Raw genomic sequence first — 27,778 nt, 5'->3', positions numbered from 1 at the left:
ATATTTCTGACTCACAAAAAGGCTACAAAACTCCAGTAGGATACAGCTGGACCTTCCTTCATTGTTTACTCTTAGCTACACCTGCAGCATAATGACAACAGTTCCTTCTTGTAATGTTCCTATCAATCAGTGCCACCAAAAAAGCAACCACTTAGTATCAAAAAGCATTGATTTTATAGGAGCACCTGGGAATCCAAACTCTTATCTACCTGAGAAACCAATAGACCCCTGAATTTTCAGACATGGCAGAGTCTACACCCTTTCTACCTGTATTACTTTGTAAGCCTGCACAAATTGTTATTAAGACCTAGAGCAACCTAATGTAACTCTAAATTGTCCTGGTTTTTGGTGGGAGTTGGACTGGAGGATCCTTGTAATCTGAATTACTCTGTACGATTACATCATATCATCATGATACGATGACTATAGTTGGATTTTCCTCTAGAGAGCTCCAGACCTTGGGCTGAAGTAATGCCCAAGATATGACTGAGTGTTCATGCAGCAAATGGTTGGAGAACCTCATCTTGAGAGTAACCTCTGACCAACATTGACATGAGAGGAGAGGCATATCTTCAGGACAGAGAGTTAACAATGAATAGATTCACATCACTTCCACCAAAATCATTGCTTATCAGGCGGGTCAATGTTGTGTTACTGCCCTTCCATTTTCTCCTTGAATGTCTGCATCTAAATCTTACTTCTTGACTTGTAGTTTGTAAAAGACGATTCTTTTTTATTCTATGTACTAAAATATTTTTAATTATAAGTATTAACCAACATGTCACTGCCTATGTAATGTCAACACCAAGTAATTGTTTCAGTAGATAATAAAGAAAATAATGGAATCCTTTCCACTGAATTAATTTAATTCAAATGGAAACTCATACATAAAAGATACAGATTGTATGTCAAAATACACATACAATAAGATTAGGTCTAGATCTTTGTTCGTGTAAGCAAAATGGTACTACTGCTGTCAGATTTTTAATTCATTCTGATTATGTTTTTCAAATTGTTCCCCTAAAAATATCCTGTTTGTATTATTCCCCAACTTTCCTCCCTAACTGAATGTATATTTTTTATTCTTTTTTCCAAATATTCATAGCACATACCAAGTTGCATGAATAAAATTTGGACCTTTCCTGGATTATTAACAAAGTCAGGAAATAAGGTGTGTTTTAGAAACAATCTTTGCAACACTTAAAAACATTCCAAATTGCTCAGATCTGTGATCATTTTACCCAGGTTTCATGTTATGTGAAATTCTTAGAAACAATTTGGTTTAATTTTTCAGGTAAAACTCTATTAGACTTAGAGAAATGCTGTTCTAAGGTATAAATGCCGATCTTCAGCCTGCTTTAATAAATACAATGAAGTCAATATGGTTATGTTTCCTTTCTCCAGCTGAGACTCTAACCTTCAATATAACATTTACCTCATTTTCTTCATCCACTAATTACTCTAAGCTATAAAAATGGTTCATCTGGCAACATTTAGTCTTGACAGATCAGTGCTGGTTGTTGATTGTAATTTTATTGTCTTCTAGATGTTCAAAGATTATTTTCCTTATCAGATGTTGAGTTTTGTATTGAAGTACTTTAAAAATGGTAATTACTAAGACTATTCCTTTTTGTGAGGATTACTAGTGTGCTTCTGTTCTTGTTCCAGTCATTTCCCAGTTCCTTCATCTTTTAAAAGTAGTTGCCCATGGTTTGGTAAGACTTTTAGCTGGTTAAGACACAGTTCATATTTCCTAACTGTTTTGTCTTTACCCTTAAGTAACCATATGGTGGAATTCTGCAAAACTAGCAATACTTTTATTTTTTAGAGAAACACTTTATAAAGGTGTTAATTGTCTTGGTCTTAAATTGTCACTAATTACATGCATGTTCTCAATTCGTAACGGATTTTTAAATAGGTTTCCTATCATGTATTCATTAAAAGTCAAGTATAAGGATTTTCCTAATTTCATTGATGTAGAAGAGAACAATTTATCTTCAAAAAGGCAAAAAAAAGAGATAAAACTTTAATTCTCTTTAACCTCAGTTCTCTTTAACCTCAATGACTGACTCACACCATACACACAAGTTCATCCAGTTTACACTTACTCCACACCAATAACAAACAGTTACTGAATTTAATAGTAGTTTCTGAGTAGTCTTGGCTAGGTTTCCTTGTCCTCCACCACTGCCATATATTTTACTATGGTTGCTGTCCCTTTGTGATTTGAAGCCACAATCAATGGAATAATCTCTGCTGAGGCTACATGTGCTCTTCACAGTCTCCATTCTGAGGACAGCTACAGTCTGCTGTACCTTAATTCTCTTCCAGTCATTGCAGAATCACAGAATGGTTGATGTTGGAAGGGACCTCTGGAGCTCATCTGGTCCAAACACCCCTGCTCAAGAAGGACCATCTACAGCAGACTGCCTAGGACTGTGTCCAGTCTGCTTTTTGATACATCCAAAAAAGGAAACTCCACAACATCCCTGGGCAACATATTCCAGTGCTTGGTTGCCCTCACAGTAAAAAACTGTTTCCTGATGTTCAGAGGGAACCTCCTGTGTTTCAGTTTGGGCCCATTGCCCTTGGTCCTGTCACTGGGCACCACTGGAAAGAACTTGTCTCCATCCTCTTTGCCTTTCAGGTATTTATATACATTGATGAGAATCCCGCTGAGCCTTCTCTTTCTCTAGGCTGAACAGTCCCAGCTGTCCCAGACTTTCCTCATTGGAGAGGTGCTCTGGTCTCTTAATCATATTCATGGCTCTTCATTGGAGTCTCTCCAGCATGCCCATGTCTCTCATGTACTGAGGAGCCCAGCACTGGACACAGCACTCCAGGTGTGGCCTCACCAGTGCTGAGCAGAGGGGAAGGATCAAATCCCTTGATCTGCTGTCAATAGTGTGTCTAATGCAGCCCATGATCCCATTCATCTTTGCCACAGGGCACATTGTTGGCTAATGGTCAACTTGGTGCCCACCAGGACCTCCAGGTTCTTTTCTAACAGGCTTCTTTCCAGCTGGTTGGCCCCCATTGTATGCTGGTGCCTGGGATTGTTGCTCCCCAGATGCAGGACTTTGCACTTTACACTCCCCCTTGCTGAACATTGTGAGGCTCCTGTCAGCCCATTTCTCCAGCCATTTCTCTCTGTTGGTTTTAAAGCCTCAGTCCTGCACCTGCTGATCCTGGTAGGATTTTCACCATTCATGATAAAGAGGCCATGGGTAAGTTTTTAGTTTCTTAATCAAACTTTTCAGAAACTGGTTATCTATACACTCCTACAATGAGTAAATTTGCTCTGTGATCTAACAAATCAGAGCAGCTTTTTTTTTGCCAGCTTCCCCATTAATCTCAAATCAGCACTGAGCAATACAACAAACCCCATTAGAGTCAATGGAAAGACTCCCTGTTGATTTCCATCGGTGGAAGCTTGACCAGGACCCCTCTGGGAAGTACTGCAACTGGTTAGCCTAAACAAAAAATATTTGTTACATTTTATTAGATGGATTATAAATTATTTTTCATTTAATGTAGGAGGATATTTAGATTAATTTTTAAAGCAATGTTTTCCTCTACTGTCCAAGCAAAATAAAGGTGGCTGCTGCTCTCATATGTTTACCAGATTTAAGTCACTCATCTCTCCAAAGTCCATTAAGAAATGATACATTTTTATTTATTATTTTGCCAGACAGCAAGAATGCAAGCTTTCCTGTGCAACTCCATCAATTACTTTATGGCTAGAGTGGAAAGGCTGCTGCATCCAGGGGCCAAAGTGTGATTTACTCCACACAGTTAGTACAGCTACCAGAATCCTTGGCTTATTTAGCAGAAAGACAGGTATCTGCTAACAGAGACGCAACAATTTTTGAAAAACTGTCTGTGAAGAAATGACTCACATTTTGGGCAGCCCCCAAAAGTCATATTTAAAATGAAGGACACCTCGGTTTGAAGAATGTAGCCAGTGTGATCTAACAGCAGCAGTGACTTCAGTAGCAGTTTTGGGAAGTATCAGGTTTCCTGGTGACTTCAGGAGATGTGGAAAGTGGATCTTCAGTGAATGTATAGATATAATATCAGATAGACCAGCTGTAATCTCAGAGAGTTGTTATGAACTCCAGCACTGCTTCACTGCAGAGAGGGGATCACCATCCAGAGCTTCCATGCTATCTTAGGAGCAACAGATCTTGAATTCAACAGCTATCTTGAGGTAAATTAGGTTAACCCCTTCCAAGTTGCAGCAAAGAACTTCTAGTGGTACTAAATAGGCTGGGCCACACAGAAACCATACATCTGGTCTTCCTTGCCTTGGTTGAGTTGAACTGTGAAAACTGCTTTTCAGCAAAAAGGCCTCCCCAAGAAGATGCTTAGTGGAGGGATCAAAATGTTCCCATTCAGACCTCGAATGAAGGACCATACAGCATGGCTAAAGGTGTCAGAATGAAGACTCACTTAGGTACATATTTCTTATCACACTGGTAGTTTTTCTTTAATTGACTAATTGCACAATCACAGTGCAATTAATATCAAAAAGAATAAATAGTCTAAATAAGATTCATCTGCTTATACTATTATTTGAGGGTTCTGCTGTTTGAAAACCTAACTTTGTGGATACTGTCATCAGGTTAATACAGAGGTTTCCTAGTTTGGTATCAGTCTGATTAACAATACTGCTATACTTGTCTACTGGCACATTGGATTACTTCCCATGTGCTGAAATAGCCCTAAACAACCAATCAATGAACTACCAGGGCACTGCTACATATGAGTCAATATGAACATTATAGCCTTCAGCTTACTTCCCCTATGGTTATGTCTTATTGGTTCAATTACTGCAGCAGTTTCCAGGAGGAGCCTACTGGAAACTGAAATAAAAAGCTGTGCAGCTACAGGCAGGAAGGTTGGGTGATATGACAAAACTTCTTTCACTGGCCTGACTGACCCATGGAACTGCATACATTCTTAAAAGATAATAAACACAAAGATGAAAGAAGACTTTACAAACTGCAATATTTTTCTTATTAGCACAGTAAGAAACCCACTGATGAGAACAGACCTCAAAAGCTGCATGAACAATGAGAAATGAAAAACAGTGTTTAAATACAGTATTGGAAAAATACAGAAATGGAGTAACTTCAGGGCAGAGATCATTAGCAGTGAAAGCAAGGACAGTTTTCACATAGATTTTTTCCAAGATGGCAGCTGCTCTTAGGAGCTGATCCAAAGCCTACTGAATTCAATGGAAAGATTTAACTTCAATGGACTTAGGGTCATTTTAGCTTTTGGCTGAGGGAGTCACATTACTCCAAGTTAAAAGAGAGAAGACTTGGCAAACAAAAACTGAAGCTACAGCACATTTAGGGTCAAAAGACCTTAATTGCTGAACCACTTCATCCCCGGTGTGATTCCACTATACCCAGAGAATTTGCAGAGTTAGTTTTGTACTGACCAATGATGCCATTTGCAATTTCCAGTGAGTTCAGTGTGTAAGTCAGGGTAGAATTTGACCCAGTGGATGCAACTGTACCGTTATGTTTAGTTAATTTGAATACAATAGTCATATTGGTTTAAATAACTGCAGAAGTTTTTCTTAACACATTAAAAGGCTATATTTTATTACTATAACCTCACAGCTATGAAATATAGCTCTCCAGTGATATAACTATGAGATATAACTTTCTTCCCAACAGCTGCTGGTGGGAATTTCACTGTTTCTGAAATAAATATTATATGCATACATACCATACATGGAGGAAAAAAAGAGAGCAATAGGAAATACAATGAGCTGACTCGAGATGTGTTATTTATTTGCACACATTATTAATGATCTCATAGCTCAGAAGTGGTGGAAGGAACCTGAGCCACTTGTGAATTATGAAAGGTCATCAATAACTCATAGCAATATATGACACATCCATTCAGGTCATCCAGACTTACTCCATGCTTGGATCTGTTTATCTAACACCAGTTTTAGTTTAGTCTGTACTGTGTGTTGATTTCATAGTACCTCATGTAGCAATGAGACCTCTTGGCTACACTCCCGTGTAAGATGACTAAGTTTAAAGTATAAGAGAACCTGAAACAAATTTTCAGAGTATCAGCTGATTGAACTGAACCACACATATCTACTTCCAATAACATGTGTGATCATTAAGTAAAGTAATTTAGATATAAATACATCAGTTTGGGTGTGTGCACATGCATCTGTAAAAACACACATTTCATACAGTTGAAACTCAAAACTTTTTCCTTGTGCTTGTTTCTCTGCCTAAGAAACTGAAAGAGCAAACGTAAGAGATTACTTTGATAGTAATATCACAATACACTCAAGTACTACAGAGATAAGCATAGTTTAAGAATGAAATTAATTATGATCCAGTTTTTCACTTTCTTAAAAGAAAACTAAAAGACACATTTTGTTCTCAGTCACATATCTGAAACTGAACAATTAGGTATACACCATATATAGACAAGGATATAAATTACCTCTGCTATTCTTAAAAATTGTACAGGCCACAGTTATACGTGTTTTAATTATAGCTACTTTGAGACATCTCTCAGACTATAAACCATATTTGAAAATGTGATTCTGAAAAAATATGAGTTTAAATGGTTTTTGTCCAAGGAATCTTAATAAACTGGTTAGAAAATATTAAACTCCTCTGCTAGTTCCTCTAATCCTGTCGGTAGTACTCACTATATCAAACTGGCCAAGCAGTGCCCATTATTGACTGCCGGAAGTTCATGGCAATACCCTGGGGCAGAGCTCATTTCTTCCAGCCCCAAGTACCCATATGTTTATTAATTCTTGAGCTAATGGAAACTCAGTGTGGGAAATACATGGCACGTGGCACACCGTAGGGAGCTGTGATGAACACACATTTTAGGCAGTGCTACATACTTATAAGGTGCCTAATGCTAGCACTGTCATCACTGCTCACACGTGCAAATTCTCAGTACAAATCAGTATCCAACAGCTATATGGCAAGACAGGATGCATTTTAGTGACCTGCAGATGTGCTTTTTGGGATCGCTGCAAGCACTTAGGTCTTCAGACAAGCACCCCACCTGAGTCTATATCAGCCCAAATGCTACATAAACTGTTTCGTAGTGTTCTTACATCAACTTGGCATGGAAGAAAAAAGTCTCAGACCAAAATCCTCTGAGCACTTCTCACATCACATGTGCTATTTGAGGCAGACAGAGACTGAAGTCATTTATCTGCACAGTTGTTCTCCCACCTGACAAAAAAGCCCAAGCTAAAGGGTCTTTGGTACCACAGAAACACTAATTCCACACATGCAGTTCTTGGTCTTTTCAACTACTTTAATCAAAATCTCATGCTAAGTCATGTCCCATTTTATACATGAAATAGAACATTTTGTTTATAAACCAGAACACGATGCAAACATCACTTTCATCAGAGCAGGAAAACAGCTCTCAGGCAAGAGGCAACACAAAGCAACCCTTTCTAAAGGCGCTACTACATCACAAGAGAAAGTGAGTGTTACCTATTTACTGCTGAAAGAGGGAAGACAGCATGGTCCTATCTTTTGCTGACAAACCCTTCCCTCAATTTAATGGCAAATATGGCTATTTAGATGTAGTACCATGACACCTTGCAATTAGTTTTAGTGTTTTCTCCCTCACTTTTCTATCTTTCCTTTAGGAAAGTGCCTTGCTTTTTTCCCTGCTTTCACTTCAAAATTCCTTAAAAGAATTGAGTTATCAGGTTATTGTAATTTTTTTTTTCCTCAAACAGGACAGATAACCTTCTCAAAGTTAGAACAAAATCATTGGTTGACACATGACAACTTCATTCCCTCCCATTGAGCAGGCCCTCCTTTGAGGATTTGTAAGGAGACTCCTGGACCTGTGCTCAGCTGAGATGTCTTTGTGAATCCTTGATCTCCACTTAAGCCATGTGAGTCAGCCTGCCAATGTAATGGGATAACAGTGCTGAGGACCTCTGCACAGCAATGCAGGGGTCTTTACTGAGTCAGATGCTAACACTGTTCATGCAGATACAGAAAAATTACTTTTGACTCGTATCTGACATATAGACATTGTTAGCTATGGTAAAAGGTGAGAGCCATAGTTATCTCTTTGTAGAAGATGGTCATTTCCAGCCAGTGGCATCCTTCCAAAAAGGAGAAAATTGATAAATTATTAGGCCACAGTCAGAAGACTAATCTCTAACTGACTGAGGATAAAAAGCATTGATATAAGTAAGTAGAAACAATCAGAAGTTGAGGTGAGTGGCAAAACATAACGGATGATCCCCATCACAAACACCCAGAGCTGCAACCCAGAAAACCCAGAGCTGCACAGTTCTACAGCTGAACAGAACCACCAGATCTGAAGTCAGAAGGGGATGGTTAGGATGTCTGAGGTGCTGCCAGACATGTATCCATACCTGATACGTTTCAGAAAGTATTAAGCATAGGGTAAAAAAAAGGGCATATCTACTCTTTCAACAGGATACTCACTGGTCCTAAGCATTAAAGGCAGCTCGGAAAAACAGGCTGTATTCAAGCTGCCTCTTACCCCATGAGAGCATGATCTTCTGGGACCAAGGGGAGATCATTTATAGAGCTCTAGAGAAACTCACATTTCAGCTGCCAGCACTGCTCCTGGCCTGGGGATAAATGCAGGCCTGAAGTCTACAGTGCTTCCCAGAAGACTCTAACTCTTCAGACACACCTGTAAAAACTGTAAGTAAAAAACAAAAGGTAAAGAGCCTATTGTTTTACAGTTAGCACTTCTTCCAGTTATGGCATGGGCACACTGAAGTCGGATCAAATCCTAGTAACATGTTTCTGACATCACCACATTAAATATATTGCTCTATGTCTGTCAATTTAAATCAAATAATTGCTGATTTATCCTACTCTTGGATCAAAGTTAGTCCAATGAACTGTTCAATATGACTTCAGAAGTCAGATACTCTGAGTGCATTGTTGATGGGTCCTATGCATGTACTTGAACACAACAAAATAGAATACACCAGAGCCTAACTAAAATGATCCTGGCATGAGACCAGGCTCTAAGCCTTATTTTTCTCATCCATACATCACCACCACATTTTTCAAGTGCCACTGTCATTAAGTTAAGATACAGAGCAATCCATCATCTAAAGCCATTATGTAAACATTTTTGGGTCAAAAGGATGACCTTTCATATAACTAGGTCTGAAAAGAAGAACACTTTCCCAATGTGTCAAAGGGAACTAAGCAGAGGAATGCAACACACTATCAACAAGTAACTCTATGAGCTTCAGCACTAATTAATTCTGATTTCCCCTGGATTTATGCTTCATGGTTCACTGAACCTTCAAACAAATTACAACAATGAACTCATCCTCATATCACCTACAGCCCTACCACAATAACCTCAGTTCCCTCATTTCTTCTCACTGCAGGACTCTTCAGTCCTCTACCACAACATCCTTATGTTCTTTCTATTCTCTCTTCTCCTACACATATCTTTCAACAACTTTGTCTAGGTTGCTGATGAGCCAGAGACATCAAGACCTTTTTAGGGACCAAGGCTACATGAACACATTTTGGCTGGGGAGGACACACAGGTTGGTTGCTCAACCAGTTGGTCAGGAGTCAAAACACTTCTCCCCAGCCCAGCCCACCATTGTGCTGCAGCTACCCTGTGATAAATTCTGCCCTACCTCTCTTTTGGAAAGAGAAGACAGGGCATGGGGGAGATCAGATAAATGTGGATCCTTATGCTCTGTTGCCATACATCTCAAAGAATGTTTGCAGAAACTTTGTATATTGGATACTTAATCCTCCATTAAAGCCTGATGAAATCAGCTAATGAATCGAAACGTTCACAATGAGGAAAAGGACTGACACACACACCCACAATGTGACTACATATCATTATCGCCTTACTCTAAGAACTACTGTTCATATCACAAGCCCACAAAAAGATGCAGCTTTAGTAGAAAGTGGACATCTACTCACTCAATTCAAACACTTTCTATTGCGTACTTTTCATGGAACTGCCCAAAACAATAAATTAATGCACCGTTCAAGACAGTAAAGAAAATCTGGGAATTGCAGAGATATTTATGTTAGTATTACTCCCCTCCACTGACTAAATCACCTTGACCAATGGAATGAGACTTTCTATACCTGCTTTTCACTTGTCAAATCTAAAAATAAAAATTATCAGGGCCAGGGAATACCTAGGGTCTCTTTGAAGCCTCAGGCAGTGTTTAGGGGAAGAAAAATGCACATTCTGCCACAGATGCACGATCTTCTGTTAACGATGAAGTTCTGATGCTTTTGCAAGTACTGGTGTCAATAATTACCCTTCAGCTCCAGAAAGGCTGTTCTGTGCTCAGGCTTTTGCTGCCGTCATGAACAATTGTTTGTTTCCTGTTCAAGCCATAGGGGCTGCAACTGTTCCCAACCACTTTGAATTCTAGTTAATATTTTTGACGTCCAGTGTTTTTCTCCATTTAATTTATTTAGGCATTTGTAACAGATGAGGGAATGACAACAGCTGATAAAGACAACAGCGGAAGGGAACTCCAGCTGAATAAGTTAACTCACAATCCCACTTAAAAACCAGGCTGTTCTGATTATCACCTTCCTCTCCTTCAGTTTCAGCATGATTTTCAGCAACCACGCTTCTTCCAAAGTCCTAGACTCAGCAAATAATAGTCTAAAGTTAAACCACTCAAAAATGGAAGTAACAATGTTTTAAACATAGTCTACTGCCTCCGTCCTCTAGACAGCTGCTGCTAAAATGTGGATAGTGTGGAAGCAGAGAGGAAAATGGAACAACCAATTATTTTTCATGTGTAAATCAGTAAGATTCGATAGAAGCATTGTGTATAATTAGAAAATAAGCATTCCAAAGGTGTACAGCTTTTCTTCCTGTTCATGGTACTTCATGATAGTGAAGGTTTGGAAATACCCACTGGTTCTTTTCATCTCAGCAAGCACTAAGGCTGTTAGTCAACATGCCAGTATGCTTTATTACCAGTGGGAGCTCAGACCAGTCCATCTGTACCGTTACTTGAAGATGGAGAGTTGTCCTCTGGTAAATAATACACTTCCACCTCTGTCTAATTAAAGAGATCCAGTGCATTAATTCTCATTAAAAAAAGAAATGTGGAGTTTTGCAGTTTCTCCAGTCTGGGGCTGGAAAAGAACTTTAAACATCAGAAGAATTTTCTAAAAGTAATGACTTCCCTCATTCTGGTGGGTGCTACAGCCCTGGTAATAAAGCATCTTTGCTAAAAACTGCTGTCTGCAGACGGATTCATTCTGGTGGCATGAGAGAGAGATTCAGACTGGGAGTGCTCTGCAGGGAATCTGTGACAGTCTTTCATCAACTACATATTCTTGACTTATAAAAACAAAAACAAAGGCATATTGTGAAGATCATGGATCCTCATCACTGGGCTACAGTGTTTTAGCTGAAGATTTTAGACTCACATACAACAGCATGCTTGAGAAACGGGTGCCGTGTAAACTTAAAATCAAGTGTGAGATTTCTGTCTCCATTGCTGTCTGTACAAATCAATGAAATCTCAATTATTCTCCCTCAAGGCATCTTGAGGATTTTGCTTTTCACTTAACAGACCTACTCTTCTCCTTTGAAGTGGCAAGCAGAGACAGTGGCTTGCCTCTCTGCAGTAATATGCATAATGAATGTGTTCACGTAAAACTGTCTCCTTTCTAGGCATATCTGCAGGATACTTGCACCAGATTCTCATCCAGATCATACAAGTAAATCTTGAATAATTTAGACAGAAATCATTATCTTCTTTCAGCTGAGAAGAATAAGTGGCCAACAGGCTCCAACAGGAGACTGGCCTAAGGGAAGTCTGCAGGCCTTTTTTGTAAAGGCACCTGAGAGAAACTTCTTCAGAAGACAATCCAAGGCCACTGAGTTCCTAACTTACTTGACCTTGCTAGGCTCTCCAAATTAGTCAGAACTTGGGAAGAGACAGAAGCTTAGGCTATGGCCCACCTTCCCTTTGCTTTTCACTCTCGGACATTGCTGGGCCTCCTGGGGGGAATATTTTCTGCTCCTTCGAGTGTGGGAACCACAGGCATTTCTGGCACTTGCATGAAGCACTTTCAGTATACTCTCCCCTCTACTCACACCCACATTAAGCATAAAAGACAGTGTTTTCCATCAACACTTATCAAAGTGCCAGTACTCTGAGAAAAAATAAAAACTTGGGGGGAAGGGGAATTCAGCTGAGGAAAATGAAACCACTGCCGTCAGCCCATTGAAAACTCTCCTAAAAGCTTTTTTCTTACATATTCCCTACCAGAACGCCAAACAAACAGTAATTAAAATATATATTATGCTCAAAGCCACAGATTATTCTTCCCGCTGGATTTCTTGAGTGGTTTTCCTGTCTTCTTGCATCAGTGTTTCAGACTGTGAGCTCTCTGAGACATGACTTTCATTATCTCTGGGTCATTAGCAGCTCATAACTCAATGTCAGATAATACTGATAAAGAGAGACAAAGGGCAGACCCTTTCAAATTGTGGAGCCGAATGTATTGCACTGCATTGTGTAAAGTCAAAACTGTATGCATTAGTTACCAAGCAGTGACAATGCTGGACACTTGGCTGGTTAAGAAATGTAGATGGCATGGCACATTGCATTCAGCAGTGGGATTCACAGAGCCTCCTAGAGGCTCTCATTGAAGGCCAGGTTGAGTCAAAGATGGGTCTGCAGGGATCTTGGTCACCAGAACAGAATCCAAGACCCAGATTGCTTCAACTAGGGCAGAGCTGTATCTTCAGAAAAATAATCTAAAAATACCCCAAAACCCCCAAACCTTGCACTCTGCAGTGACCAATAAGAACCACCAGTCACAGGCATGTGTCTGGACTCCAGCCCCACTTTGCAGCTTCTGCACCAAATGTGGGAAGTGCCTCCAGCTACCCAGTACTCCATGGGATCTGCCAAAGTCACCTATAAAAGCAGGCCTAGACTCACTCTTTTAATAATCTCAGTGTTTTATAGTAAAAATACTTTTTTAAAAAATATCCTAGTAACTACACATTCACTTCAGAAGCAGAAGACCAGGCTCCTTTCTCACCTCAGTCTGAAGTCCACCCACTTCCCCCCTCTCCTCCTGCCATCACATTGGTCTCCAAGAGCTGTTCTCCCCCATCAGCATATACACAACAAAAACATCAAAAGCTTCATCCAAAACAAAAAAAAACATATGACTTTGTAATCTAGCAGACAGGCTGTCTTGTCTATTTCATTTTTAATCCCGTGTCTATTTGAACTAAAAATTATGAGTAGTCCTTGGAGCACCACACCAGCTGAACACCTTGACCCTGAGCAGCCTGAGCCATCTTCCCTCTTGGTTTTCATCCCAGCCATAAGAATCACGCACTATTTGCAACACCATAACACCACTTCAGTGGGAAGGGTTGGAAGAGCCCTCTCACACAGCCTTATTTTTAAGGGTATGATTCAAGGTACTCCCCAGTTCAGTAGTAAATGTGGTTTTGAATGCCCTCAGGCCAATGAGGGTGTAGTACCCAGCTTTCCTGCTCCTTAGTCATAGCACCTAACTCACAAACTAATATGTGAAGGCACTGAGGTTGGGTTCATTTGTTGTTTTTTTTTAATGAGACAAGAACTGCTGATGGTGAGCACACTCTTGCCTCTTGTTCACTGTGCACGGAGCATGCATCTGCAATCACACCCCTCTGGTAACCATCATAAATACTTCTCTGATAGTTGGGAACATGGTGCAGCCCAAAGATGATGTGATTCTGTTGGCATCTAGAGGCTTTCTGGGACCAAAAAGGAGATGGCCAGATAAGGAACCTGCTGAGAGAGCAAGTGTGGGGAATCACAGATTTTATTCACCTAAAACCTACCAACGTGCCAACAACCTCATTACAGATCTGGCACCATGTGGTTTTCTTGCATTCACCAGAAACACTGTCTTCTTCCAGGGCACCAGCACTTATCAACAAACCTCACCCAGTCAGTTTATGCAGGGCTCCAACATTCACCCTTCACCATGGCTGCATTTTTACCTTGCTGGAAGCAACCAAAGAACCCACATCAGTGTGTGAAGACTCTCTAGGATAGCTAGTATCCTGAGAAGCTCAGCTATTAGGCTGCACAGAGAGCAGCATGTGGGTTTTGCCTAAAAGGTCTTCAAATGAAAAAAATTTTCCACATAACTTTCAGAACCTTGTTTTGGCAGAAAAAAAAAGTTCAATATTATTATTTAGGGATTTTATTTTTAATTATCTTGTCAGTAATTTTTCTTTGCAAATTTTTATTTCTTTTCCTGTGAAGAGCTATTGTGCTTTAAAACCTTCTCAGTTAAACAAACTAAAAAGCAACTCTCAGTTGTGATGCTAGACAGACACAGCTGAGCTTTGTTTAATTGGTATGGATTTTGTTGCTAAATATATTTTTTAAATGAATGCCACATATTTGCAAGGATGTTAGGGGAAAGAATGGAAATATGGTATCATACAACCTGCTGAAATTCTTTGTTATTGTGGTGTAACATTCCACTGTGTTAAATTTCCCCTCTCCCACTACATATATTTGGACACATTAAGAAGCCAAATTATTTTAAAAATTGGAGAAACTCCTGTTCTGGCATTATCCTGGTTTTATATAATTTTGTGGAGAACATTATCTGATAAATTTCTAAGTGAAAGATGGGATAGTCCAGCAAAGGAAGAATGAAAATTTATGTGGCTTTTCTTAATTCAGAGGAGTTAAACTTGTATCTGTCAGAGCTGAACTTGTCCCAGAGTGAAGTGGAAATGGGATAAAAGGGGAAAAGAACAAAATGAGGGTGAAACACATGTATTTAATGGGAAGTTGCTGATCAAGTTTAGAAATGGGGAAATAGGATTGCCACTTTCAACATGTAAAGATATATAGCCACCTCATCTTAGGCGTAACCCATATGTTTGAAGCGTGCGTGTAGATGGCAATTATACCACTACTTGGTGAAATATTAACAACACAAATTTGCCCCCTGTTTTCAGAAGGCCAAGGAAAGTGGATTTTTTTTCTCTGATGGACTCCTGTGACAAGGTGGGTGTGCTGATCTCCCCCAAAGTTCAACAGGCTCCAGATACTACAAAGCACAGAGTGCCATAGGGGAAGGAGGCTGAGACAGAGACTCCAGAGAGTTTCACAGAGTCAGAAGAGGCTTTCTGTGCATACGCTGGCATGAACATGGCTTTGGGTGTCAGGCCTATATAATCAAGATGGCATGAAGGGGATCTGCAACAACAATGCCTCCATTCAGAAAAGGTACCTTGGACATTCTGGAAACAGACAATTTAAAAAGACAGTTTGAAAACATAGGCCTCTTTTTTCATGATAAGGGTCTGCTGCCATCTCCAGCTCAGTTGTCACCATTGCTAAGAGTCTTACAGCTTCAGTCTGGTGAAGTAAACACCATGATCTTGCCATCCCAAATGGCTCCACCTGCACTGCTGCACAGAGTGACCTGAAGGGTAGGGCTGAGGCTGAGGCAGCCAGGAGCCCTCATTGCCCACCTAGAGCAACACCTTCTGCTAGGCTGCAGAAATCCCAGTGTTACTCCCTGGGAGGCACTTAATCTCTGGCCAGGGCTTACTGTGCCACCCAAGGGCAACTCTAGCTATGCTGCAGGCAGCTCCCAGGTTTCTCACTAGCCATCTGTCCTTGCAGTTACCACATCAGGCTGGAAAGGCTCAAAGGTACATATGATCCTTCCCAGAGGAGTCATGATGGTGCAAGGGCAGGAGGTGTGTGCTGACAGCCCAAGCACAGCCTGTGCACCAGCAGCCCTGAGACTCTGAGCACAGTGCTGGGAGTCAGGATAGGAATAGGTCCCTCGCTAAGGATATACAACAGCTGAAATCCCTATCCTTTCTATAACTACCTCTATGACCCAAATCACGAATGAAAAGATCATGTAACCACACCTTTCCCCCAACAAACCTTCCCTGTGACCATAAGGAGGTTATGAAGGGTGGATAAATTAATGCATGTTTCAGTACTGTTTCTAAACAGCTCTGCCCCAAATATTTTAGAAATGTGCATGAAGGAAAAAGGTTTGGTTATTTCTCAAATGCACAAGTAACACTACCAGGAATGAAAACAGGGCTCAACAGCCCTGCTCTGAAGACCTTTGCAGCCGAATGGTCAGACCGTGTTGTGTGACTATGGACAATGGGGAGGAGACATTCTTTCTTCTTTTCATTTGTACCATCTACAGTGGTGCTCCTGTGAACATACAAGACAGTTGTGAATGACAGGGGTTGTAAAGAAGGGCTGCCATGGGATGGTGTGAAAGCAGAGCTGGAGATGGACAGTTAATCCTAGTAACAATGTTTTAAGTCGGACAAAACAGAGCCTGGGATTACAGCATGGAAATAGAAGGCACGTTCAGGAAGGTCACCACTTCATTTAACTAATTTGAGGTCAGGGCAAGGTAGGGCAGCTGGAAAAGAGAAATGGAAAATATTCTTTAAATGGCTTTATTAATCATGACAGGCTCTAGTGCTGTGAGTGGGAAGAGAAAAACATTATTCTTCTGACCAGCATTTTAAAACAGTCCCATATTCAGAAGAACACAGTAAATGAGTATTCCTTCAAGCGACGGGTAGTGAACAAGACTTTAAAGCACATTTCTGGGACATTCATAGCTTTTTCTTTCATGTTTTTCTATGCCCATAACTGAAACAGTAAGGGGCTCTGAAGTCTATACTAGTAAATACCGTAGTAAATAAAATGTGCCAAGGACCAGTCTCTGGCCCTGAGGGCAGCAGGCTGCAAACAGCACACATCTGTATTACTAACTTCACTTACTCTCCAAGATGTGATGGCCACCACCAAACTGCATATTTGGAGTTTCTCCTCCCCTGTGCTAACTCTGGACCCACCAGCCAAGAACAGAGGGTGACAGCTGACCTAAGCAAAACCCATGCCAAGGGCTCTGCTAACAGTTCAGCACTATGGGCAATCACTTTCTGTAGCCAAATGGGCTGAAAATACGGAGCCACCATTCATCAGCTATCAGTAGGCAGGATCCCACCAGACCTCACTTCCTGGACAGCTTATCCTACAGGCAAACTTTATTTAGTGCCATCATCTTCCCCTTTTCCTATGGTTAAACTGCAGGAGCTGGAAATCTTCCACCCTGATCATTTTATGCCAGTGGAAATTTCCAGTGTAAGGTCCTATCCTAGTTCCCTGACTGGTGATGTAAATGGTTCTTCTGGAACTGAATATATGGTGAAGGCTAGTCCATCTTCTGGGAGCACAAAAGTGACAGGCCCTTGCCCTGCTTCTGCTCAGGAGTGGCATCTGGAAGAAATGGGGATGGGGACCAGCCAGTGGGTCTGCAAGTGTGAGAGTCACTGACTTTAAAAAAAAAATCTGTCTTCAAAAGGAGAGAAAAAGGTGCCAGCTGTTTGCACCGCAGCCATTGCATTAGCAATGCTCTGGTCCCACTTTCAGAGGAAGGACCCTGTCCCAGCCCCAGCCCATGGAGAGGGGGCCATCCTCCAAAAAAGCCTGTTTTTTCTTCTGTTTAGGCTCTGCATGTTTAACCAAGCAAAACACCTACCGAAGGAGACGGGAGCTTTGCCTGAGAGGACTCTGCAGGATTTTGGCCTTTCATTTTAATGGTTAACCAGCTCTGAGCCTCGACCTTTGGCAGGGCTGAGGAGATCCGTGCAGATGGGATACTGCTCCTTCTTTTCTTGTGGTAAAATTAAAAAGAAAAAGAAGCTCATACATCATAAAACGTGACAATTCCCAGCGTAGTTCTTTTGGGGCTCCTTCTACCAAAGAGTTGTAGCACTGCCAGGCAAAAGGAGAAACAGCCTTAATCACCCGAACCCTAGGCAAACACTATATCTTTTTTGTGAATCGAGTTTAAACAGAAGTTATGCAGGAAGGACCAAGTCAAAAACCACTTTTTCCAGATGTCAGAAAGATTGAAACACACATGAGGGAAAAAAGCAGTGTTACGAACTTTTACCTTGATATATCTGGTAGGTGAAAGAACTAATGTTGTAAAGAAAATGTTTGCATAGTGCCTCTGAGTCTGCTCTAGACTATAGTACTGGTCAAACAGCACTTTCACCAAACGTTTCTTAGCCATGCTGCTGTTTGAAGAGCAGAAAGCACAGGGAGGGGGAGAAAAAGAAAAATCTAAATGTGAACACAAAGTTCTATTTACTGAGATAAAGATTGAAGAAATAGATATGGATATGGAAAATGCTCTTGAAATATGTTCCTTGTTATAAATAAACCATGTTGCCAGCACTTAAATAAAAAAAAATAAAATAAAATCCTTGTTGAGAGTCACAGGGGAGCAATACCATCGACGGAATATCTGCTGATGCAGCTGAACTATGCTTAAGACATCTGCTGAGATGAAACTACTTTGTGGCTGGAGGTATTAGGAAAAAAGAGTTACTTCAACAAAAAAATAGCCAGTGTGTGAAAACAAAACCACACCAAAATGTAACAGAACGTGCACTTCTACAACTGTGGCACAGCCATACAGTAGTTATTCCATCAATGTGTCTGCCTTGGAAGTGAAGCAAAAGATTGTAAAACAGGCTGATAAATGAAGAAACCTCCCCCACAGCACCACTTTCTGCAGAAATCTCAGATCCTGAACTGAGTCGCAAGCTATTAAGAGAAAGTGAGGATCAAAAATAAATGGGATTTAAAGTCAATTTATTCAAAGCGAGCGCCGCGTTCACTTTGCTGCCGAAGCACTGAGTTCAGACCCCGTGAGGTCTGCCTGCTGCTCCCTGCCTCCTTCATCAGCACCCAAACCAACGGGAGGAGCGCAGCTCCCAGCAAGCACCCCAGGTCAGAGCCATGCCACCAGCTGCAGGCAGGGAAGCCCAGCGCGCAGGCAGCCGGCAGCTATGCATTATCGATACTGACATGCACCACTTAACCAAGGGTGTGTTTTAAAAACAATTTCCTTAACTTGGAGCGGCTCTTACTTCGGTTTGTGAGCAGTTTGACGCTGGCTTTGCTGCAGCTGATTCTTTAATGGCTGAGCTACACCAGATGAACTGCTTGACCAGAATGGACAGAAGCAAGTCGTTTTAATTAAACTGGTTTAAAAGCCAGCTTCAGCAAAACACAAGTATTTTCTGTGCACAAACCATACCTTGCCTTTTGAGGGCTGCAGCCTTCCATTTAGTTTGTATAATGAAAACAATTCTCTGCACTTCTTCTGTAAGGAAAATATGAATTCAGGTTATTTTTCACTTTAATTTTAGTATGAACTCTTTACTCCTACTTTTTAAAACACTGCATAATGATTGTTACCCATAGGTCAGGACTTCAGGCAACAAGGGACAGAGCAGAAGATCTAATGCACACATACATTGGAGACATAATTCAGGAATACAGAGGAACAGGTATCCCCTCCTACACCCAAACTCACACTTGAAATGGCAGAGGGCTTCTGTAAATCCCCTTTCCCCCTCTCCGCCCACCCCACATTTCCTTCTCTCTGGTTTCTTCTCTTCCCATCTAAAATTTTCACAACTGTCACATACAGCTGTTGTCTCAGGTGTCATTCAATAAGCACCTTCAACCCTGCCTCACTGTTTTCCCCTGAAACTCTTCCAACCAGCATTTTAAAAAATATTTGCCAGCCACCATACTTAGAGTTCTCATGTCCCCTTTTCTGTCAGTCTAATAATATCTTTTGCCTCAATTCTTGGGTTGTCATGGGTTTAACATATGAATCAACTCCAGGATTATCTTCTATGTCTTGCTACACCTACGTTCTTAAAAGATTTGATATGTTACTTCAGCAGGAGCTGTACAATTTTATTCAGGAGCAATTTAGCATCCAAATTCTCTTTGTTCAGCCCCTTACTCACGTGTGCTTTGTGTATGCCTCAGACAGAGCCCACACGTCTTCCTGGGGTGGTGGGTCAATCTCATTCTCTCTTCTTGATGCTGTTCTACTATACATATGTGGCCAAATGCTTGGTGGAGTGGGGTACAGAAAGCAGGTGTCCTGTGTAGCAGGGAGCATAGATGTGCTTTAGTCCCCATAGCTCTGTGTGGAGGAGACAGTTGCCAACAGGAGATGCTCCATGTCCCACCTGTGTCACCTACTGGTGAGGGCACAGCCTGGAAAGTCAAGATCTGGATTGAAGCTTCTTGGTTAAATAGGACTGGAGGTGGGTGCATGTCTGGGGCATTGGACCATTGGATAGAAGAGGCACATTTCCCCTGTTTCCCGGCCTGTTTCACATCTAGTCCTTTGTCTCCTTTGATTTGCTCATTAGTATTGGAAAGGGGAAAATGTCATTTCTTCTGATGTGAGATATTCCACTCATTCCAAACCACATTCAGGTTTTTACTTCAGCTACGAAAACTGGGAGAAAATTCCAGGCAAAGCTAAATAAGTTCTGTTGCCTGATTTTATTCTTCTAGACAGACCTTGGAGGCCAATTGAAAAACCAGTGTCCCAAAAAGCCTTAACTGGTACCTTTTTACCCATACAGAAGGGTCAGGCCCTGGTGTCCCAGATATGCGATGCATTGCATAGCCATGAAAGGGTCATGAGTTCCCAGAAGGAGAATCCCCCAGATATTTCACCAGCCAGTGGCAGCTTTTCTTCTGATGACAGAATATGTAAAACTTTAACTCCCTGCTAGAGGATTTTAGTGAATTAACAGCTCAGAAAATGCTCAAAGTCTCCTGTCCATGTGGAAAGCAGTTGTAGCCTCTCTGATTTACCTCTGGTCCCTTAAGCAATAACTCAGTAACTGGGGTACCCCCCATTAATACATACTTGACAGACAAAAAAGGTAACAACAGCCTTGTCACAAGTCTCGCTGTGGTTGTTGCTTTTCCTCACTGCCATTGCTTTCTGGGCCTGTTTACTGGGAAACCTGACTCATCTGCTACTTTTGTTATACAGAGTAATGCAGAGTTGGGGGATTCCCTGCTGGAAGAGATACTTACAATTTAGTTGTAATCAGCATGGTTTGTACAGGGCTTTTTACACATGTGCATATATATATGTGTTCATTCTCCTGAATCTGAGGTGGTGTTTGTATGGTAGCTTTGCAAAACAGAAGAGTAAGGACCGAAATAAAGCTTCTGTGTGGGTACTTAGAAGTATCTCCACACACAAAATAAGCTGAGAAAGTACAGACTGTTTTTATTACCTGCTGATGAATATGAACTGAAGAAACATAAAGGCAGTTAGAAAAAGTATACAAAAAAGCAGCTCTCTGAGATCAGAAGAAACGTAAATGTTAGCCATCATAAAGTTATTGAAATAAAGAGACATTTCGTATTAGGTGTACCTTTTTCATCACAAATGGAGAACAGGTGATAACATGATGCAGATGGTCTGTATCACGCTTTGATAAACACTTAATAAAAATGTTTCAAGCTCTCCCATTGCCTAATAAGTGATACACAGATGGTCTCGGCTTAGTGGCCATTTCACTGGGTCCAATTCAGTGGGATTCAAAGTTAAGTGTATCTGTATTGGTTGCTCACACACTTTCCAGTTCCATATATAGTCCCTTCAAACATCAAGTACCCACTAGCTTAAATGGCAATCCAGAACGTAGAAGGTTTTGCAAATTAGTCAAGGAGGTTGTACTTAAAATGTTTGCATGAGTGCATTCATATCGAGAATAACTTATGACATAAGATGACTGTTCCAAAATAAGTTCCTTCACAACAGACAAGTGATGTCTGACATCAAACCTTATAAAAATAGATTCCTTCTTTCTGAGAATCAATTTTAAAAAATTGATTTAAAAATTTGAAATTTCAATTTAAAAAATTGAAAAAGTTAATTTTCAAAAGCTACTTAGAAGCATTCATGCAGGGAATATGTACTGTGTTCATTGTGAGTAGGGCACATGCTAATATCTCGTGTTAGAGAGCATCCTATCCCAATGGCATACCCTTCACTCACCCAACGCTCCAGTGAGAAGAGAAGTGACTTTATACAACTCAGTGCTGGAAATTGGAAAAATAAGAAACAGTGTAAACCAAACAAACAAACAATGCAGAGACAGAGATTCTAAGAATTTCCGTCAGTCTTCATGCTACTGTAACTATTCAACTGATTTTACTTCAAAAGATATGGGCAGATCTGCAAACATTTCCCCCCACGTTTTTGTGGTTTTCACCCTTTCAACCCATTTTCTGCTATGGAATTAATTTACAAACAATGTGTGTTGTCCTCCAAGTAACTGTATGTGAAAGATACCCTGTGCAATGAGGCATTTCTTACCATTAGGGCCACCCAGTCTGCCCCCTGGAGACATGTCCTTCTAAAAACTGTGTTTATGTTTCCATTTTTATGTAGTATTTGAAGCTGAGAATTTTCTCTTAAACACTTGGCATAACCTTTTCATTACTCCGTGGTATAATTCTCACACAAAGTAACAGGCAAAGAAGAGAAAAATATCTGAACATATTTTTTTTTAATAGTATTTAAGTCACAGAGCATCTGATATTAGCTTTGATTTAAATATCCTTCTAACAGACAAGAGTTTGTGAAATTATTTTGATATAGAGTATTTGATCTACGTATCTTGATTATATGATAGTAGCTCAGTAGTTCCTGAGAATTAAATGATACCATTTTTTGACAGAGGAAAAAATTTTCAGCAGCATTATAAGTGGGGTCTAGTGTCATCTACCTAGGGCTAGGGGTCAAACCACTGGTATGAAAAGGCTTAAAACATGACAGCCTTCCACCATTTGGAAGGAAGTCGGTATGTGAGTTTGTTCACAGAAGCATTGTTTCAGGCTAGGATAAGTACAGATGCTAGACACAACTCCACACTACTCTACTACTACCTCTGTAATACAATTCAGGGAAAGGCATATTCCCCTGCTTTCCCAGAAGTTCATAACAGCCTTCCTGACTGGTGGGTCTGGTCCTCAGAGGTGCACGTTTCCAGTGCAGCATTTCTCAACCTTTCCCCACAGCTCTGCTGGGAAATGCCTTGCTTGGACCCTCTGAAAAAGTTCTTGTTTTCCTGCAATAAATAATCCCTGCTTATTCAGTTCCACTTAACTTCACAACCCCCCTCTGCCCTCTTACTTCTGTTCTGCTTCTGTTCCTGCCAGCTGTCCCCAGAGTTATTGCTTCAGCAGCTGAAGTCCGCCTCTGTCTTCCCCCGGCACCTTGCAGGCAGCCCAGGGAGCTGAAAACTGCACCAAACCCCTCCTTAGCACCCACGTTCCTGCACAGTGGACAGGCTGAAAGTTGTTGAGATTATTCAACATAATGTTTAGACAAATGGCAATTGATCCTGCACCAAAAGCCTCCCAGAGCTGCCAGTAAGAGACCAATGTGGTTCAAGTTCATAGTTCAGAGTAGGGAAACGTCTAAACCGAGATAAGGAAAACCAATCTTTCTTGTGTTATTACTGTGGAGGAAGTTTTATGTGGAGAAAATGAACCCTGCTTTTCAAACAGAAGGGAGATCCAGACAGAAAGAAAATTTGCAAAGGTGGCTCATGCTAGAGGAGGAAGACGGCATTTAGGGTTCGCAAAACTGGCATGCGGTATTTGGATACGAGTAACACTATACCGTATGGATATAAGTATCCCTAACAGTCCAAAAAGAGGTGACGATGCAATTGCTGAGCATATTGCTTGCAACCGGCATTACTACAACAGAGCTGCTCCAGGCAAATGCCCATACATGGTACTTGCAAGGTCCTTCTTACTTCTTATGGGCTCTCCACCTCTGCAGCCAATAAAGCAGGAGAGGTCATTGAAGGGCAAAACAGCTTCAGCAGTGGGACAAACCAGCTGCTCTTTCCTCCTCCTCCCGAGGGCTGGTGTGCAGGGCCCAGGTTTTGGAGGTGTGTGGAGGCCATGTGTGAGCAGGAGCAGCCAGCTGGTGGCAGCGCCCCTGGGCCACCATGGGGCAGGCACCAGGACAGAGATGCTGGCAGACGCTCCTGCCCCAAATGCCCATGGCAAGCTGTGGTGCACCTGGCCTGTTCAGGGCTCTCAACCCCCAGCATTACAAACAAAGCGGAAAATCAGGAATCTTTTTCCATGGCTGAGTGTTTTCTAAGCCTGTGAGCTTCACATTTTCTAGGCTTTCCTCATGACCACAGCAGCTAAAACTTTGTTTCCTTTTTAATTTGTTAACCAAAGCTGGACACCTGTCTTCTAAAACTGGGATTTGAATTCCCCTTTGTCCCTGGCTAGTCTCTCCCTTCTCCATCTCCTCCTCCTCCCCTAAAACATCCCAACACTCAAATTCAGGAAGATATATGCTTGAGCTGCTAAAGCTGGCAGCAATATATTAGGAGCAGAAGGTGGTATTCAAGTAAAGGCCAACGCAGTGCAGAATTGCAGAGCTGGATGCAAGAGCAAACAGAAAGGAAGCACCTACCATAAGGTACTTTGTATCAGAGATGGCTGCAAATTTTTCATCAAAGCAAATTTAATTGAAAATTTTTCTTTTTTTGGTCAAAGACAAATTCTCCATGAAAGGTGTCTGCTTTTGTATTTTGCCTTGAAATAAATGAAGTCTACCAAACAAAAGATATTCAAATCAGCACATATTCCAGTTTTCAGCCAAATTGTTTTTGACAAAAATGTGTCATTTCTCAGGGGAGAAAAGAACCTTTTTTTTGTCCAGTCCTATTTTATAAGCCTACAGTATACAATGCCTATTGTTTTCTGTGTTGTTAAACCTCTTACCATGGTTCAGGATTGCAGCTGGCTGTCATGCTTGTGTTTGTATATTGAATATCTGTGGGGTAGATTACTTCATTGTTTATGTGTATCAGTTCCCCATTTGGAAAGGGGACATACCACATCTTGCCTGTTCAGCTGATAAGCATAGCGACTGCTGTCTCTTACTGTGCTTGGGTACAGTGCCACTTAAAATGGGTCTCCAGTTTCAATGGGCACTAATGTTGTGCTAATGTCATGCAAACAATACAAAATAATAGTCTTATTAAACGAGTATCTTCTGATCAGCCCCAGAGTAGGCAAAGAAACACACGCTCAGGTTTTTTCCCCAGAAACAGGCCTCATGAAGCAAATCTCCCTGGTTCTCTGACAGTGTCCATAAATCTTTGTATGTCCATGCTGCTTGCTGAGCACACAGTGAGGACAGGGGTATCATGTGGGATTATTTGTGCACTAGTGATAAAAATCACATTGATATGAGAAGGACACAACACTCATCCCTTCCCATTCCTCCAACAGCTCCCCCAATTATTCTCAGTCTTTTTTTCCTCCTTTCTCAAATGGATTTTATTTTTTCACTGCCAGTAGAAATTTCCATTACGTAGTAGTGCCATTGCATGGTAGCTGATCTAAACATGCTTGCCGTCAGTGGATCTGAGCTCAAGTTCACCATGGAGAGGAAATATATTTGTAGGACTGTCATCTCTTAGTGCTCTTCCCAGAGCAAACTGTTTAAATTTGCTGTACGCCCTCAGAAGAGACAAGTTGGCAGAAGAGGTCTGGAGGGGCTCCAGTAGAGCTTGCATGTCCCATCCTCACCACAGCTAGTGCAAATGCTGCTTGGGTGCAGGGCAGTTGGAGGTTTCTGCCCAGTCGCCCCTTCATACGATGGCTGAATCTTGAATTCCCAACACTGCCACTGTGTACAGTACCAACGGTGTCTCCAGCCACTTGTGCCATGCTGGGCAAGTCTGTCACACAGCATTATTGGCAGGAAGGTATAATGCAACACAGCATCACCAATGTCGCAAAAGAGGAAAAGCTCCAGCAGCAAAGATGAGAACCAAAGCGAGGATGATGCAGTCTGCTTGCTTTATTCTTGTCTCTGCTTTCAGGTCCTGAAATGGCTCTTCTGCTGGCTTCATCCTGAACCTGAACCCTCAGACAATAAAGTAGTGCAGACCAAGTTCTGGAGGAATGAAGAGAGAGTATGATTTAGGACACAGCTTTAAACAATAGTTTGGTGCAAGCAAGCATCTGGATAGCAAGGGATACAAAACTCACTGCCTTCCCTGTGTGTCTCATGTCTACGTATCTGTGGCAACTGGCTTTGGTTGCATCTCTGAACTTTGCCTAAAGCACGTAACATTCATGAATCTGCAAAATTGGCTTGAAGTCTCCAGAGAAGAGGATTACCCAGGAGAATTTTAGTATTTCCTGCTTCCAATTGGGCTGGAACCAACACAAAAACAGCTACAACAGTATTTGGCTCTTGCATGCCTGGTCCCAGCCAAAACGCAGGAAATTCAGAGGTATGTGAAGATGAAAAAAAAATGATGGGAGATTGGGGTGAGGAACAGAGTGAGCTTTTGAGAAACTAAGGGGAAAAAAGATTCAGTTGGGTCAGTTCTTACTTGTTTCTGAAGCATTTTGCTAACCTGCACGGCTAGGTCCTCCCCTCTGCATGACACCTGGACTTTCTTGCAAAAGAATCGCTAAAGGCTAAATCTGGGGGCTTTGGCGCTGTTTTATACCTCCCCAAAGCAGAATAAAACTGCCAAGTCAGACTGGGATCTAGCCCAGAGTTTTTATTAATTAAATTATTTATTTAGCTGATAATTACAGGCTTCCTGGGCTTAACTCTCCTTAGAGTCACACAAGTACTGTTTGGAGACCTCTACTGAATTAAGAGGAAAATGTAATCTTCTCACTGTTCTTCAGCAGACCTGGCAACTGTTAGAAAGGCCATACCAACCCTCCTTTTTTACAGATCCGTGCACAAATGTAGCATTTCAGACAGAAGCCACCTATCAGGATGAACAGTGGGAACTTGCTTTGTGTGCACATCTGGAAATAAAGTGTTTAGATGTAGCACTGCAGATGTTTGCTGCTTGTAACCTCCACCACCAGCACAACAAACTGCACTTTGTCAAGGAGAGGGCTGGATTTGTACATCTATGTGGCATGAACACAGCCTCTTGGGCTGCTGGCTGCATTTTATAGTTGCATGCAAAACAGAAAACCAACCTTTTTATAGCAAGAGAGGATTCCAATAGCAATCACAAGGCATCACGAGCAGTTTGTACCTAGTTACAGCAAGGTGATCATGCAGATTGCATGAAGAGCCCTGTAGTTGTGGAGGTGCCAGCAACATGGTACACCAGCTCCTCTGGATCTTGATTGGCACTGTACCATACTGTCCGAATTGGTCAGTGGAAAGCCTGCTTGGGGTCTACTGCTCTGCGGTCAGAATTGCCACTGGCTTCTTCTCCCCTCTCTGACACGCTCAAAATTTATGTTCTTAGAGCCAAATCTACATTTATCCTGTATTTTTGCCTTAACTCTCAAGCTGGGTAATCCAGTGTAGAATGGCTGTATAAAGCTCCCACGTGCCATAACCTGTCATATTAAATACCCATAGCTATTAATGATAGTTCACACTAGGGGATGAAGGAGCATCTTGTTGCTTTTAAGCCATAAGTGACAGCAAAGAGTTTAAGTGCAGCTTACATCAAGCAACCAGAAACTGGGGCTAGTGGGGCACCAAGGCTGCTGGTGAATTTGCTTCTACATCTGGGAGAGAAGCGGGGCAAGGAGGGCAGCTCTAGCCAACGCCACTGGTAATCCAATGCACCTGCTGCATGTTCAGCCCCAGGCCAGTGGACAGCATGGTGGTGGGACCTCTGTGAAGTTCCTGCTCCTGGGTCTTCCCTTCCCACAGCCCTCTGACAGATGGGATGACTGATAGCTCTTTCCTGTTTGTGTATTTTGGTATGCAGCTCAGAAATTTGGCCATCCCACTCTGGTGAGTCAGACCACATATATCTT

The 27,778-nt window shown here is 41.5% G+C and overlaps 1 long non-coding RNA gene across 1 annotated transcript; it reads right to left on the bottom strand.

Moving 5' to 3' along the window:
• Positions 1–14,242: 14,242 nt before the first annotated feature.
• LOC135318329 (uncharacterized) lies at positions 14,243–20,504 on the bottom strand. The gene is made up of 3 exons (XR_010376591.1): positions 19,906–20,504; positions 17,610–19,247; positions 14,243–16,264 (listed from the first exon to the last, which is right to left on the bottom strand). It is a non-coding gene; the product is annotated as an uncharacterized LOC135318329 (long non-coding RNA).
• Positions 20,505–27,778: the final 7,274 nt, after the last annotated feature.

The sequence above is a fragment of the Phalacrocorax carbo genome, chromosome 1 (genome assembly GCF_963921805.1).
Source record: "Phalacrocorax carbo chromosome 1, bPhaCar2.1, whole genome shotgun sequence".
NCBI lineage: Eukaryota > Metazoa > Chordata > Aves > Suliformes > Phalacrocoracidae > Phalacrocorax > Phalacrocorax carbo.
The sequence above is the reverse complement of the archived record's forward strand: the minus strand, read 5'-3'. Positions and strand labels throughout refer to the sequence as shown.